Source organism: Schistocerca piceifrons, chromosome X, assembly GCF_021461385.2.
Source record: "Schistocerca piceifrons isolate TAMUIC-IGC-003096 chromosome X, iqSchPice1.1, whole genome shotgun sequence".
NCBI classification, from domain to species: Eukaryota; Metazoa; Arthropoda; class Insecta; order Orthoptera; family Acrididae; genus Schistocerca; species Schistocerca piceifrons.
Genome location: NC_060149.1, coordinates 203,728,864 through 203,746,682, shown reverse-complemented (window position 1 = coordinate 203,746,682; position 17,819 = coordinate 203,728,864). Strand labels below are relative to the sequence as shown.

General features: G+C 38.8%; 1 protein-coding gene and 1 pseudogene across 1 annotated transcript in view; one reads left to right on the top strand and one right to left on the bottom strand.

Moving 5' to 3' along the window:
- LOC124722051 (homeobox protein unplugged-like) overlaps positions 1-17,819 on the bottom strand; it is a gene marked incomplete at its 5' end in the record, with an annotated part of 428,619 nt that overhangs the window by 349,084 nt on the left and 61,716 nt on the right. The gene's annotated exons all lie outside the window — the stretch shown is intronic.
- On the top strand, positions 10,839-10,956 carry LOC124723686 (annotated as a pseudogene).

Here is a 17,819-nt window from a genome sequence, read left to right as displayed (position 1 = left end):
AACAGGATTTAATAACTTTTCTGTAGCATTAGGTTGCTTTACCATTCAGTGAATCTTGTTTCTTAAGTACTCCACTCTTCTTTTCATAAAACGACAATTAAAGTTTCACCAAAATACAATTGCAAATAAATAATCTAAAGTGTTTGGCTTAGTTATCATTCTTATTGAATTTCGGTTCAGTATTGAAGCTTCCTGTAGAAAGCTGTGATAAGTCAGAATATTTACTGGCTGGTAAGGAATAATTAATGTACAGGTTTTTAATAATATATTTATTTCAAGTGTTTGCAATTAACAGTGTTTTTCACACTGTGTTGTAACAAAACTAGTCTACCTTGACCTTAGTAAATAACAGAATAGTTCCTGGGCCCCCATGCTAGCCAAGCCAGCTTTGCTTTCCGTATTACAATAACTGTATAAATGAAATTCAGCTATCAATTTTAAAAGATCTGTGCGCCACAATAAGTAATTGGCAACTACTATTCAAAGTACTACTGGTTCAAGGACTATATGTTTATTTGTGCCTTATGTGGTACAAAGAAGTGAAAGTTCTGTAAGAGAACAACTTGTACTGTCGTGAAATAGACGAGACAATGTCACAGATGTGATAAACAGGTTGCGATGGCAATCATTAAAATAAAAGCGTTTTTCGTTGCGCGGACCGGCCTGAGTGGCCGAGCGGTTCTAAGCGCTACAGTCTGGAACCGCGTGACCGCTACGGTCGTAGGTTCGAATCCTGCCTCGCGCATGGCTGTCTGTGATGTCCTTAGGTTAGTTAGGTTTAAGTAGTTCTAAGTTCTAGGGGACTGATGACCTCAGAAGTTAAGTCCCATAGTGATCAGAGCCATTTGAACCATTTTTTCGTTGCGCGAAATCTTTTAAGGAAATTTCAGTCACCTAATTTCTCCTCTGAATGTGAAAATAATTTATTGTCAGCAACCTGTATAGAACGAAGTGATTATCATAATAAAATAAGAGAAATCAGAGGTCACATAGAAAGATTTCAGTGTCATTTTTGTCAAGCGCTGCTAGAGAGTGGAACCGCATTGAAGTAGTCTGAAAGTGGTTCGGAAAACCCTCTGTCAGGCATTCCAGTGTGAACTGCAGATGTAGAAGTGGATGAATCAGAACAGATAATATGACTACCTAAAAACTATTTCCACGTCAGTAATTTCAATAATTAAACTGATAAAAGATACTTGTGTCCGAGTTAGTAGTGCTCCTCAGTCTGTGATCAAGTGCCTATAATGGTCATTCTGTTCCCTGCTGTAATGTACAGATAGTAAGTGTTATTGAGAGCCAGTTGTTACCAAAACATTTAATACTATTTCTGTGTTATTGATGTCAAACCATTGGTATGTTGCTTGCGAAAGTATGCTACTGTCTCGTAAAAACAGAATTTCAAGAGCAAGTAAAGTAAATACAAATAGTTAACTTTCTTTATGAACAGTGCTAGTACTTGGTACAACTTTTCCTCATCACACTGGGTACCGGTTTCTTTTACGTGACTACAGTTTACTTTATTGTTAATAGAACCTTGTTTCGATTTCCGTTTGTTTTGCTGCTGCTTCCTTTCAAAAGAAATCTTTTGAGAAACGAAAAGTAGACCGATACCCTAACCATTATTAGGCCTACACAGTCACGGTGAAATCTAATTTCTATCACAGGAGTGAATTATTGGTGTATTTCTAATTTAGTAGTAGCCTGTAGTGTTATAGATTCTGTTTAACCTCTATAAATGCAACAGGGAATAAGTGCTCCAGAGTTTCAACGTTTCGCTCCTTCCTTAGACGATGGTACATTTCTCCTTATTTGGATACGGAATCACGAACTTCCGCAAAAGATACCAGTCACTCTTTTGTTCAAAACGGAGAAGTCTCAAGATCTAAATTCCGCAATTTCTCTGAATCTACTTATCGGGTTTTGGAGAGTGAAATGCTGTCGAATATATCTTTCAGAAACACTATGCTAGCAACGATTACAGTTTAAAATGAAAAGGAAAAAGTTTTAACAGGTATCTCAATAATTAACATCGCTATGGTAAGAGGTTATAAGTCGTCTAGTGATGACTTCGTTACATTTCAACTGTGTGAAAACTGAATTACGATAGCTTAAACTGTGCCGGAGACATCTGAAGTTGACAGATCAGGCGACATCCTCTTTTCTTTTTTCTTTTCTTTTTCTGGTGAAATAAGTCAGACGAGGCGCAGTGTTGAGCTTTCATGACCGCCAGCGCACCGCTCAACGGACCTCGTTTCTGGTTGATGCGTAATGACGTTGTTTTGTAAGCCTGACAAAAAAGAAACGCGGAGCTGTGGGTAGGACACGAAAAAAGTCGGCGCACTCCACCAGCAGAGGAGGGCATGGCAAGACACGGGAACGTGTAAGGCTGAACTGCTGCGGGCAAGGCGAAAAACGCGTTTGGCAGCTGTGTCTAGTGCAACAGTCACTCACCACATTTTATAAGCGGTAAATACTAGACCAGCACCGGTCGGAATCAGATAATGACTGTGATTCATAATATTTTATTAAAATAAGATTTTATGAAATTGACGGTATAGGTAAAATGAGTCATAATTTTTCTTCTTTGGTGCCCGCATTGCAAAATATGTCTTCTAATGACGTGATTATTACGAATATCAGCCAGCTATACTGCTCTTTAAATGGTTTTTATTTCATAAATCACTCACGATAAGCCCATTTCGGCATACTACCACCATCAGGTGCTCTGTAAACACATAAGCAAGCGATGGTCTTAATATAGTGGTCCGTAACTATGATCAGGAAAGTTATAACACATCGTTAGGTGTTTTTACCTTAATGTAATGTCATTGCTGCCGTGTCCTGTCTTTTTTAGAATTATTACTTTCTCCTTAGATGTACACTAGAGTTGCGTAGCTGATTTCAGTTGGTTTCCCTGTACACTAGTTTTCTTCACAGCTTGGGTGACAATGGATTAGCGATTTTACATGTTTACGTAGTTACCATTATAAATACGTCACGTGTTGTTTTTTATTATATTTATAGGTTTGGTTCTAATTATGTTTTTTTCTGGAATTTGGTTTCGTCTTATTTAAGAATTTTTTTCGTAATAATTTTGTTATTGTCTACGATCTATGCTGATGTTATGTCTTTGCTTTATACTCCTTTGTGTTAATTCACGTCTCTGATTTATTACTCTACTCATTTTCTTGATTTATAAGGGGAACAAAGTTTTCTACGTACTTCTTGAGCTTTAGGTCGCTTTTTTCGTTCAGTAAATTTGTAGGGTTGCTGTATGCGTGTGACTGTATCTCTGTTTCCTCAAGGACGTTCGTGAATACTCCCTTCTGCGTAATATGGAGGATTATTAGTGCTTTCTTTATAGGTTTTATGTCGAGTTTTTCTGTTTGTAGATGTTGAAAAAATGTGGAGGTGTTATTTTCGGTTTCTCTGGTGTGCTGTTTGTATCTGATTTTGAAGTTTCTACCGCTTGGTCCTATGTAGAATTTGTGGAATGTGTTACATGAAATTTTGTAACGCCCGGGGTTGTTGTGTATGGGAATTCTCGAGTCGCCCTTGTGGATTTTGTGTTTGAGGCTGTGTGTGTTTTGATACGCAAAAGCGATGTCGGTTTTGTTCAATAATTTGTTAATTTTGTTTGAAATGTTTCTTAGATGAGTCGTTGTGACATACGTTGTTTTCTTCTTTTTGTATATGTTTAGTGTTATCTATTTTTTTATTTTTATTTACACGTCAAGTTTCGTGGGACCAAATTGAGGAGCAAATCTCGAAGGTTATGGAACGTGTCAATACATGAAATTTCAACGTAAAGTATAATGTTTAGGAACCCAATCAAGCCATGAAATCAAGCCATAAGTTTAAGGAAACGCAATAAACAATACAACATAACAATCAGCAGAATTTTTCAAGGAACTCCTCGACAGAATAGAAGGAGTGACCCATGAAGAACCTCTTCAGTTTCGATTTGAAAGCGCTGGGATTACTGCTGAGATTTTTGAATTCTTGTGGTAGCTTATTGAAAATGGATGCAGCAGGACAGTCCACACCTTTCTGCACAAGAGTTAAGGAAGTCCGATCCGAATGCAGGTTTGATTTCTGCCGAGTATTAACTGAGTGAAAGCTGCTTAACGCAGGTTTGATTTCTGCCAAGTATTAACTGAGTGGAAGGTGCTTATTCTTAGGAATAAGCTGATATTGTTAATAGAAATGACAGTAAAGACTAGTGAACAGGGGTCGACAAATGGTTCGCAATCTTACACCACTTATTGCCAGAACCGCCCGTTTCTGAGCCAAAAGTCTCCTTTTAGAATGGGAAGAGTTACCCCAGAATATAATACCATACGACGTAAGTGAATGAAGATAAGCAAAGTAGACTAATGTTCGTGTTGAACGATCACTTACTTCAGATACCGTTCGAATAGTAAAAATGGTACCATTAAGTATCTGAACAAGTCCTTGAATGTTGAATGTGGGCTTTCCACGATAGTTTACTATCTACCTGGTCACCTAGAAATTGGAACTGTTCGCTGTCAGTAATCATATGCCCATTCTGTGAAATTAAAACGTCGAGTTCCCTTCAATTGTGTGTTAGAAACCTGTAAAAACTGTGTCTTACTGTGATTTAGCGTTAGTTCATTTTCTACAAGCCATGAACTTATGTCATGAACTGCACTATTTGAAACAGAGTCAATGTTGCCCACAACATCTTTTACTACAAAGCATACAGAAATATTTTAGAGTTACCTATAAAACTTGAGGGTATATCATTTATATAAATAAGATACAGGAGTGGTACCAACACTGATCCGTGGGACACCGCCCATTTGACCGTACCGCACTCAGACCCCACATCACAGCCATTCTCAACACTGTGGATAATGACCTTTTGCTGTCTGTTGCTAAAGTAAGAGGTGAATCAATTGTGAGCTACGCCACGTATTCTGTAATGGTCCAACTTCTGGTTCAATATTTTGTCATCAACACAATCAAACGCCCTAGTTAAGTCAAAAAAATATGCCTAGCGTTCGAAACCTTTCTTTTAACCCATCCAGTACCTCACAGAGAAAAGAGAATATAGCATTTTCAGTTGTTAAACGACTTCTAAAGCCGAACTGTACATTTGATAACAAATCGTGTGATATAAAGTGATCAATTATCTTTGCACAAACAGCCTTTTCAATAACTTTATCAAACACTGATGGCATAGAAATAGTTCTAAAGTTGTCTACATTATCCCTTTCTCCCTTTTTATAAAACGGCTTTACTACTGAGTACTTTAATCGTTCAGGATACTGACTATTCCTAAAGCAAAAATTACAAATATGTCTAAATACAGGGCTAACAATGTGCAGCACAGTGCTTTAACATTCTGCTAGGCACTCCATCATATCCATAAGAGTGCTTAGTCTTCCGTGATTTAATTATTGACTCAGTCTCCCCCTTGTCTGTACCACAGAGGAGTATTTCAGACATCAATCTACGAAAGGCATTTGCCAAGAGATTTATATGATTCCCTGTAGAAAATAAATAATGATTGTTAAATACTGTACATATATCTGATTTATCAGTAACAGAAATATTTTACTATGAACTGACATTATATCGTCCACCGTGTGCTGCTGACCAGACACTTCCTTCACAACTGACCATATGTTTTTAATTTTATCCTGTGAACTAACTATTCCATTTGCGTACCACATATTCTTTGCCTTCCTAATAACATTTTTATGCACCTTACAGTACTGTTTCTAATTGGCTACTGTAGCTTAATTGTGACTAGTTCTAACATTTTGGTATAGTTCCTATTTTGTTCTAGATGATATCCTTATCCCACTAGTCAGACACCCAGGCTGCCTTTTAGTGCTAGTACCCCTTTTAGAACGTTCTAATGGAAAGCAGCACCCAAAGAGCATGAGAAATGTGTTAAGGAAAGCGTTATATTTGTCATCTATGTTATCGGCACTAAAACATCCTACCACTCTTGCTGCATGACAAAGTTTAAAAACTCTGTATTGCCGTTGAATTAACTTTCCTACATAGTTTGTATTTATATGTGATATTTGTTGGAGTAGCAAAGCCTTTTAGTTTTAAAATTTGCATATCATAGTCTGAAAGGCCATTCACCCTTTTTCTAACTGAATTCCCCTCTATTAATGAAGAATCAATAAAAATATTGTCTATGGCTGTGCTACTGCTCCCCTGCACCCTAGTTCAAAAAACCACAGTCTACATCAGATCATATCAGTTTAGGAGATCTACCAACATCTGTTCAGTGCAGTGCCGTGATACGTCTATGGACTCAAATGGAATACTGCTTTTTACGTACATGGCCACTCCCCCACTCCGCAAGGAACTCCTTGACAAACAGCCAGCTAATCTGCATCCTGGTAAATGAAGTCTCTGAACTGTCAAATTATTTAATTGGTGCTTCGATATATCAATAACTTCACAGTCAACATCTATATGCAGTTCACTAATTCTAACACCTCTTATATTTTGATGAAATATGCTAATTCCTTCTCTGCTTGGAAACATGACGTCCTCTGAAGGTGATTCCTTAGTCAGAGGGACTTCCTTTAAGCAGGTATACCTATCAGCTGACTTCAATCTAAAAAATGTGCAGCTCTAACAACATCTACTACAGGAATTTTTCCATGAGTGATCCCACCACCACCATTTCTTTATGCATATTGTGCCTAATTGTTTTTTATTGTAGTATAATTATGTTACTATTTTAGCATCAAATCGTTTTGCTGGGCTATATATTCTAAGAGTTTTATTTCCTTCTGAATTGCTTCATCTTCTAGTGGCAAATTTATTAATCTGTGAGGTTGTTGTGTGGAAGAATGATAGTTTGTAGGTTTTTCGATGACATTAGTGTGCGTTAATAATACAGTCTGTTGTAGGGATTCTGTAAATTTCGAAGCAATGTTTGTTGTTAATATTCTTAATAGTTAGGTCGAGAAAGTTAATTGTTCTGTTAGTTTCTTGTTCTATGGTAAATTTCATTTTGGGATGTAATTGATTCAGTGCTGTATGTATTCCGTCAATGTCGTTAACGGTATGTTCTATGAGCATTAAAGTGTCGTCTACACATCTGCAATAGTATATGAATTTTTGATTAGTTGCGTTGTTTGTTTCGAAGAATTTTGTTCCAAGCTGTGAAGGAATATGTCAGCTATTGTTCCAACAATACAACATCCCATCGCGACTTCATCTTTTTTGTGTATGTATTTTTTGGTCAACCTCGAAGTAATTTTGTTGAAAGAGAAATTTTGATAGTTGTAAAATTTCTGTAGCGCATTGTATTGAGATTTTTCTGTATTTCAATAGGTTTTGTTCTATGATGTTTATTGCTTCCTGGATTGGGATATTCGTGTATAGGTTAGTAACGTCGAAAATTACAGTTCTTGCATTTGGAGGAATTTTTATGTCTTTGATGTTTTTAGATAATGATCTAGGATTCCTTATTGCATGTTTTTTGTTGCATGTGTAAAATTGGTTTAGAAGGTTGTATAATTTCTTGCGTATGTAGTATGTGGAGCTATTAATATTGTCTACTACATGGGGTGTAGGAACACATTGTGTATCTTAGTATGTTCACGGAGCTTTGGTTTTCTAAGGTTCATGGGTATACATGTCCTTTTTCATATTCTGTAAGCGTTGTATGACATACTTTTATGGTTTTCTTGGTTTGTGCTCAAATTTGTCCGTGGGGTTTCTATTTATTTATGTGATACCACTGCTTTTAAATAAATCGTTAACTTTTTGTATGTAGTCATTTTTGTTTATGATAACTAGATTATTACCTTTATCTGATTTAATTGCTAGGACATTGTTATTCGTTAATTTTTAATTAATTTGGCGTAATGTTTTGCTATCTGAAGATTCTGTAGCTTTTCCTGATTTTGAGCTCTCTTTCCGTTCCATTTTCTTTTTTGATAGTAATTTCATTCTCTTGTTTGATACGTATATTTGCTAAGTGTAGCGCTTCTTTTGCAGATGCTATTAGTTGTTTTTGTAGAGTATTGTGGAATCTAGGATCGAGAGTATATTTTAATCTTTTATCCAGTAATGTTTGCTCTTGGTCATTGAAAGTAATTTCAGTCATTTGATGGTTTTTTTATGAAGAGTGAAAGGAGATATTACGTTATTAGTTTTGGCAATGGGGTATTGTTTTTCCATGAGGCGTTTGATTTTATTTTTGTATCTAGATCTGATCTGGATGCTGATGTTATACACATAGATGTTTATAAAGTGTGACATGGTATCAAAAATTAATGGGATAGTATTGTTACTCAATTTTAGGTGAGCCACATACATATCTTGATTTAGGTGTTCCTTATAAGATAGTTTACTGTTAATTAACATCAGCACCCAGATCAGATCTAGACACAAAAATAAAACCAAAAGCCGGTGGTTTTTTTTCTGGTGCAGAGAAGTATTTGGAATGGATAACGGGAAGTAACTGCCTCGAAATGATTTCTACTGTTATTTTACATAAAATTTCTATGAGCATTCGATATTCCAAAGATAACTACACACTTTTTCCAATATTTGTAAGGTCGCACTCTTTATCAGATCCAGAAAAAATCAGTTTGTGTTCTTGACACGCGATATGTATTTTAATGAAAATAGACGCATAGCGATTAGAGTTTAATATCAGTAACTGCTTTAACTTTAATGCAGATACCATTAAGCACGGGCAGGAATGAGGAACATGAAGCAATACATATTAGTTTTCGTAAAACCGGCTTGTTTCAAAAAATTTCAACGTAATGTCATAATGAAGAGTCATTTTCTCCAGGGTTCTAATTTGGCATTTTTAGTGAGAATTTCAGATTTTTGATAATCTAATAATTTCACATCAGCACTCTGACGCCAGAAATTCCATCAAGACAGTACTTCTGGCATGCACTGAAACTGAAAAGTTATTACATAAAAACACATATGACGATTAGCTCCAGGAATTTGTGCCAGGGACAGTTCTACAAATTCCCAGTATCGTACTTAGACTTCATTATGTGACGGGGCAAACTGTGCTCTCCGCCTGAGTGCCGACAGCGGTGTGTTTTCATCTGGGAACGAGAGAGACATAGCAAGAGAAAGAGAGACGGAGGCGGGAGGGAGGGAGAAAGCAGCTACGCTTCGGTAGTGTAAGTGAAACATAGTTACACGATAATTCAGCAGATGTCCATGCAAGTAGATGTCACGTCGCTACAAGAACACAATCACGACCTACTGTTCGCCTCTGCTCTCTACATTTATTTAGCGATATGAGACTAGTCCATTTCTATGGCAATGTCGCGGTATTCGTAAGTCGTCACTGAGAAATTCTCTTTCGCAGGTTCTGCGAGCGCTAATGGCGATACGTCGCATTCTGTAGACTATGATCTTTAAATATTGATGTCTTTATTTTTTTTTAATCTCTTAAAGTATAGCTGTACTCAACTTGAAGGTTGGTATGAACAGCGCAGTGGTTTACTAGGCATGGTCCTATTGGAGGTGGTATCCCATTGTCTTCCTTCGACATTCCAAAAGACTTTCCCAGCCAGTAATAGGGGAATCCATAATTTAACGTGGATTCCGAATGAAGGTAGAACTCGGCATTTTTAAACATCGCACGATGTGAAGAGAGTGGAAGGATAGGGAAAGAAATCGGCAGTGCTCTTTCAAAGGAACAATCGCGGCATTTTTCTGAAGCGATTTAGAGAAATCACGAAAAACCTAAATCACTGTGGCCGGGCGCGGGTTTGAACTGTCGTCCCCTCGAATACGAGTGCAGTGTGCTAACCACTGGGCTACCTCGTTCGGTTTTCTGGTTCCGGGAGACTTCTGCCGAGGACAGAAGAGCAAATGTTCTCCATGATACAGAACGTAAAATAGGTAGCATAGAAAATGCAAAATTGGTAAAAAGTTTATTATTGACAAATACACAGTCTCTAACAGCAGCAATAGTGCAGGTTACACATAGATGTCTCACGGTATCATTATGCTTTGTAAAATATGTAATAATAATGATAATAATAATAACAAGCGAATAGTAATGCACCTTTTGCACTTTCTTGGGGCAGGCGCAGTTTTGGTACACGAATTTCGACTGAGTATAACGTGCTCCTCTTTGGCTGAAACGAATTTTTTAATTCAGTCGTAAATCTGGGGAAATAATCCATACATGACGTATTTTATTTGGTATACGTTTGTGCGATTCTGGATCAGTATCTATTAGATAGTCTAGAAACATCGATACCTCATGACTACCTCTACCTACTGCACTTGCGAGTTGCGTTTCGCACGATCGACGATTTAAAAATCAACGTTGGTTTTCCCGGGGGTGGTTATTTTACTCCTTCCGGATGTATGACATGTAGCCAGCGGAAAGTGCTCTGACTTCTTACTTTTTGAATATAAACTTCTTACTAAATTGAAACAGCGTATCAAACAATGAGAAGGAAACTGTAACGTAATGATCTCTACAAAATAGTTATCGACAGGCGCTAATTGATGCCGTTCACAGCACCGACTGCTGCCTCGTTCTGAGAAGCTCGTGTCCACACAGAACACTAATTATGCATACCAAGGCAGCTAAAGAAGATGAATAAGGCATCCTGAGAAACAAGAGTGTTTGCAATGTTCTAATTTGTGTGGAGTTGTTTTCTGTGCTGGATAGACTGACATATCAGTTCTTTCAAAGGAAACTCGTGATGTGCTTACCAGACAGATCTGTAGCCAAGTAGACGGACCAGCAGCAAGGGCTGCACTCGACACTGGAGGGGTACCGGGGATTTCAGACGAACTGCAGCTTCGAATGTAATAATTGCTCGATCTATTTGTCTTTTGGCAATGGCCTTGACACAGTGGATACACCGGTTCCCGTCAGATCACCGAAGTTAAGCGCTGTCGGGCGTGGCCGGCACTTGGATGGGTGACCATCCCGGCCGCCATGTGCTGTTGCCATTTTTCGGTGTGCACTCAGCCTCGTGATGCCAACTGAGGAGGTACTCGATCGAATAGTAGCGGCTCCGGTCAAAGAAAACCATCACAACGACCGGGAGAGTGGTGTGCTGACCACACGCCCCTCCTATCCGCATCCTCAGTTGAGGATGACACGGCGGTCGGATGGTCCCGATGGGCCGCTCGTGGCCTGAAGACGGAGTGCAGTGCATTTGTCTTCTGAGTTTTGTAACACTTGTTATGTGGTATTTGTAGCTTTGTGAGGTTGATTTCCTCTACGAGTAGGGGTTAATTTGAGTCCAGTTACCTACATGCACCTGATGGACACTAACGTCTCCACTTCCCGCTTAGTCACACATGTATATTTCTAAACGGCTACAACGATCGCCCCCGTACCCGATCCCAGTTGCAGGTTGGCTATCTAACGCCTTCCATGAGCAGATTAAGACTCGATGTTCAGAATTTCATATAAGTATTAACCGAGTTTAAAAATATATAAATCTATTCATTAAAAAAGTATAATATTACGTTAATGGTTTAAGACAGGTATTCGAGTATTTAAGTTATAAACTTTGGGAATATCCTGGGGCAGCGTAGCTTCATGCACGTAAGTTACCCAGACTATATTCATTCATTATTTGAGAATGAGAGCACTTAACAACTTCAGTCAAACTTTACATATAATTTCATAGCGTTTAGAAATATTTCTCGGTGACACGGCAACAAAATAAAGAAAAGGAAAAACGTTATCGGTTGGCACATTCTCGCTGCTCATGCAGTAAAATTTCAGTATCAATCATGACGTTTGAATTTAGTACTTCTTTACTAATATTTCCAACAAATTTTTCAAACTGTATCCACATCAGCGACTGAATATATCTGCCATATTATATCATTGTGCGACGCAAAATTCAGGGCATAAGACGTCATAAAAATTGAGATGCGGAAAAATAAGATGTTCTGTGTATAACAATGATTATGCGATTTCTAAATCGTACGAAATTTCTGAGTTCGGTCGTGAAATACGAAATTCATGGTATTTGTGTAACTATTTATGAAATTACACCCTTTTCACAAATCTGTTTATAATGTTATTACACGTATTTGCGAATTATGTGTATGAAAACCAGTGAAAAATTTTGTCAGCCTACAGATTTCACCTTACAAAGAGATTTTGTATCTATGAAAAATGTAGCTTCTTTTTATTTGCTGTGTATCATTCTATATTATACATATTACACAACTAATGCAACGTGCAACTGATTATTTTCCAAATTTAATTTATATAATTACGAACGTTATCCACTAAACTAAGAACCGTCAGTATATTTAAAAGACACAGTCAGTATCTGTAAAAACGGTTTACTGTGACATAAAATCTTGAGGTAAACGAAACTTGTGAATTATCAAACAATTTCCATTACCATTTTTATTCCCAGATTTTCGTACGTATAGAAAAAACACAAGTATATTTAGATTCATACTGTCTGTAAAATCAGATGTTGTGGTATTCCTCAATATGACCAAACAACTTCTAGAACATTTTGGGAAAACATGATGTGCTACATAGAAATGAATGCACGCCAAATCAGTTAGTCTGAGTTTAGACTGTCATCAGGCGGCTATCAGTTGTCAGTCTAGCTGTGATATGTACTAACTCGTACTGTACATAAGGAACGTCTTTTATTTACGAAAATTGTTACGCAAATCGTTCTCGTGTGTGTAAAAACATGTATGAAGTGCTTTATTTATGTTACTTCATGAAAATGTGAAATAACATGAGAAGAAATTGTATGAAATATTGTTTTCACTGGAGAGTAATAACTGTGGACCATATCATCTCCGAGCAAAATGACAGGTATTGGATTTTTACAAGGAGCATACGAATATATCCATCAAATTTTAGTAGTGAATGTCCATACTTTCTGTTTCATCAAAATGAACTGAATTAGCCATCAGTATAACTAAAAAAGTACCTAATATCTGTAAATAACTGCTTAAACTTTTGTAATCTTGTAAAGTAGGCCAATTCACGTGGGATGGTTCGTCCAAGATGTTACCAGCGGGAAAGCACTGCTGTCGGTGTACAAAGAAGGCGAAGATGTTCCTCTTTAATAGACTCTGACAGAAAAGTGGGAAACTAAATGCCTCCATTTGCATTCCGCCTTCCTCACCAAAAGTTTGCAATATGAACATGTTCGGGCTCTTTTAACACAGAACATTGTAAATCATTTTACCCAGTCTCTCTTTGTAGTTAAACCATCACACTCAGCGTCTCCCTCTCACTGCCGCAGTCTATTATGTCTCTCTCTCTCCCATTCTCTCCTTTTTCTCCTATTGATTTACAGTATATCCCAATGCCACTATATCCTGTCTCACTTACACTGTTTCCTTCTGTCTTTCTTTCAAACTACCTCTGTCACCACCATACCTAGGCAACTCAAAAATGTTGGGGGGGAGGAGAAGTTCAGCTTATTTTTCTCCTATGCTCAAGTGTTTAAAATTTCGTTCCAAAATGCGCTCTTCTCTATATTGACAAGTTAAAGTCCGCCGACCGGCCACTGTGGTCGAGCGGTTCTAGGCGCGGCTGTTACGGTCGCAGGTTCGAATCCTGCCTCGGGCATGGATGTGTGTGATGTCCTTAAGTTAGTTAGGTTTAAGTAGTTCTAAGTCTAGGGGCCTGATGACCTCAGATGTGAGATCCCATAGTGCTTAGAGCCATTTGAACCATTTTTGAAGTCCGCCGAGCTCGAAGGGTTCAGACCCCCAAACCTATATAGGCCTCAATTCATCTGTATTTTTTATTGCACTGTTCCTCTCTTTCTTTTGCTCCCAGTGCTTCTACCTCCACCCACCTCCCTTTCTCTTTCCCTCCCACTGCCACTGTTTCCCCTCTCTTCCACCATCACTGCCTCTCTGCTACTCTCTTCCAGTACAACAAAGCTAGAATATGTTAACATACCAAATATTTTGGTGAGGACTGAGGCAACTAGTCCCCCACTTCCCCGTCAGAGTATTTATAGAGGTTCGTATTCGGCGTGTTTGTGCTCCAGCAGCAGCGTTCTCCCGCTGGTTCCCTTTCTTTCGCTGACACAGCAGGGTGTGCTGCTTATATTATACGAATTCTATAGGCGAGCAAAGTTTTGACAATTTATTTATTTATATACTAAGATGTCCGAAAGAACAGATACCATCGGTGACCAAGCAGCTCGTTAGAATGAAATTACAATGAAATGAACACCCTTTGCTGCTTACAGGCGTTGACATACGTCAACGGGGACAGATGAAAGTGTGTGCCCCGACCGGGACTCGAAACCGGGATCTCCTGCTTACATGGAAGACGCTCTATCCATCTGAGCCAGCGAGGACACAGAGAATAGCGCGACTGCAGGGATTTATCTCTGGCACGCCTCCCGCGAAACCCACATTCTCAACGTATTGTCGCGCACTACATTCGCAGTGCCCCTGCCCATTATACTCATTACATGCGTCGCGTTGCCGATTCCCGTAAGAGTTCGCGCCCTGTTTGTGCATTCGCACAGAAGAAGAAGATGGTCAAGTGGCCGGTAAGCCTTAACTACATATATACTAAGATGGTATCTGTTCTTTCGGCCACTTGACCATCTTATTCTTCTGTGCGAATGCACAAACAGTGCCCGAACTCTTACGGGAATCGGCAACGCGCCGCGAGTAATGAGTATAATGGGCGGGGGCACTACGAATGTAGTGCGGGACAATACGTTGAGAATGTGGGTTTCGCGGGAGGCGTGCCAGAGATAAATCTCTGCAGTCGCGCTATGCTCCTTGTCCTCGCTGGCTCAGATGGATAGAGCGTCTTCCACGTAAGCAGGAGATCCCGGGTTCGAGTCCCGGTCGGATCACACATTTTCATCTGTTCCCGTTGACGTATGTCAAAGCAGCAAAGAGTGTTCATTTCATTGTAATTTATTTATTCATTTCGACACATTTATGTACTTCGACACACATAACCACAAATAAGTACCGCACGTATAACATAAAGCTAATAGAAAATCAAACTTCCTGGCAGATTAAAACTGTGTGCCCGAATGAGACTCGAACTCGGGACCTTTGCCTTTCGCCGGCAAGTGCTCTACCATCTGAGGTACCGAAGCACGACTCACGCTCACTCCTCACAGCTTTACTTCTACCGGTATCTCGTCTCCTACCTTCCAAACTTTACAGAAGCTCTCCTGCGAACCTTGCAGAACTAGCACTCCAGAAAGAAAGGATACTGCGGAGACATGGCTTAGTTCTGCAAGGTTCGCAGGAGAGCTTCTGTAAAGTTTGGAAGGTAGGAGACGAGATACTGGCAGAAGTACAGCTGTGAGGAGTGAGCGTGAGTCGTGCTTCGGTAGCTCAGCTGGTAGAGCACTTGCCCGCGAAAGGCAAAGGTCCCGAGTTCGAGTCTCGGTCGGGCACACAGTTTTAATCTGCCAGGAAGTTTCATATCAGCGCACACTCCGCTCATTCTAATAGAAAATCGTTTCCTTGTTTTTTTGGATACTTTACTCCTCGACCACAATTCATCGAAAACGCCAGGCTACCATTTGTGTCTTAAAAGAGTAAAAGTGTTATTAGAAATATTTTACTGAATTTACAGTCTTCCCAATTTTAAATAGTTTTTACGAGTAATTTTTAAGTCCTTTACAAGCATGTTAAGACCCTTTTCAACCATTATGTTTTACTTCAGTACCACTTTCGGCATATTTGTCATAGAACTTTACTTGTGAAAAATACTGACTATAAACATAGTTTGGTGACCCCAGATGACACTAGAGCCCTTGCCATTTGTACTCTATATCAGTTAAAACTACATTTCCGCCTCAACCAGATAGTATATGCATATTTTAGGTGTATAAGTACGGTGGCTTTGAACCTCTGAATCACAGTAACAGTTAATGATATCTAAAAAGGTTTCAACGTTACCCGAGGACACCATGTTAAGAACAAATGATAAAAATTTCAACGATTTGTCATAAACAGAAATTATATAAGTGGTTTTTCGATATTTTGATAACGGATACAGATTTTAGAAAAATGGAAAAATGGTGTTTCTAGATAAATTTCTAAAGAATATACAGTAAAAATTTGAGCCATTACTTATGGTTAGTTATTTAAATAACTGCGGCTCACTGTGCAAAACGGCTACAAACCTGTTTTTGCTGTTTTCTGTATAAGTACTATAACTTTGAATCTCTGAATCTCCGTAACGCATAATGATATATAAAAAAGTTTCCAACTTCCCCGAGCCTATCATATTAAGAACATTTGGTAAAAATTTCGACGATCTGCTATTGTTGTTGTTTGTGGTGTTGTTGTTGAGATATTCAGTCCGAAGAATGGTTTGGTGCAGCTCTCCGTGCTATTCTAGCCTGTGCAAGCCTCTTCACCTCTGAATAACTACTGCAACCCACATCGTTCTGAATCTGCTTACAATACTCAGTTCGTGGTCTCCCTCTACGATTTTTACCCCCACACTTCCCTCCAGCACTAAATTGGTGATCCTTGGATGCCTCAGAATATGCCCTATTAACTGATCTCTTCTTCTAATTAGATTGTGCCCCAAACCTCTTTACTCCCCAATTCTTTTCAGTAGCGTCACATTAGTCACGTGACCTATCCATTCTTTTGTAGCGCCACAATTCAAAAGCTTCTATTGCTTTCTAGACTGAGCACTTTATCGCCCATATTTCACTACCATACATGACTACGCTCCATACAATTACTTTCAGAAAAGACTTCCTGACATATGAGTCTATGTTCGATGTCAATAAATTTCTCTTCTTGAGAAACGCTTTGCTTGCCATTGCCCGTCTACATTTTATATCCTCTCTACTTCGGCCATCATCAGTTATTTTTCTGCCCAAATAGCAAAACTCTTCTACTACATTAATTGCCTCGTTTCCTAATATAATTCGCTCAGTATCACCTGATTGAATTCGACTACATTCCATTGCCCTTGTTTTGCTTTTGGTGATATTCATCTTATATCCTCCTTTCAAGACCCTGTCCATTCCATTCAACTGTTCTTCCAAGTCCTTTGCTGTCTCTGACAGAATTACAATGTCATCAGCAAACCTCAGAGCTTTTATTTCTTCTCCCTGGACTTTAATTCCTACTCCAAATTTTTCTTTTGTTTCCTTTACTACTTGGTCAGTATACAGACAATGAGATCGGTGATAGGCTACAACACTGTCTCGCTCCCTTCTCAACCACTGCTTCCCTTTCATGCCCCTCGACTCTTACAACTGCCGTCTGTTTTCAGTACGAGTTGTAAATAGCCTTCTGTTCCCTATATTTTATCTCTACTACCGCCAGAATTTCGAAGGGAGTATTCCAGTCAACATTGTCAAAAGCTTTCTCTAAGTCTACAAATGCTATAAACGTCGGTTTGCCTGTCCTTAACCTATCTTCCAAGATAAGTCGTATGGTCAGTATTGCGTCGCGTGACCCTACATTTCACTGGAATCCAAACTTATCTTCCCCGAGGTTGGCTTCTACCAGTTTTTCCATCCTTCTGTAAAGAATTCGTGTTAATATTTTGCACCCGTGACTTATTAAACTAATAGTTCGCTAACATTCACACTTATCAGCACCTGCTGTCTTTGGAATTGGTATTATTATATTCTTTTTTAAGTATGAGGGTAATTCGCCTGTTTCATACATCTAGCTCCCAAGGCTGTCACCAGTTCTAACGGAATGTCATCTAAACCCAGGGCCTTGTTTCGACTTAGGTCTTTCAGTGCTCTGTCAGACTCTTCTCGCAGTATCGTACCTCCCATCTCATTCTCATCCACGTCCTCTTCCATTTGTATAATACTGCCTTCTAGTACAGTTCCCTTGTA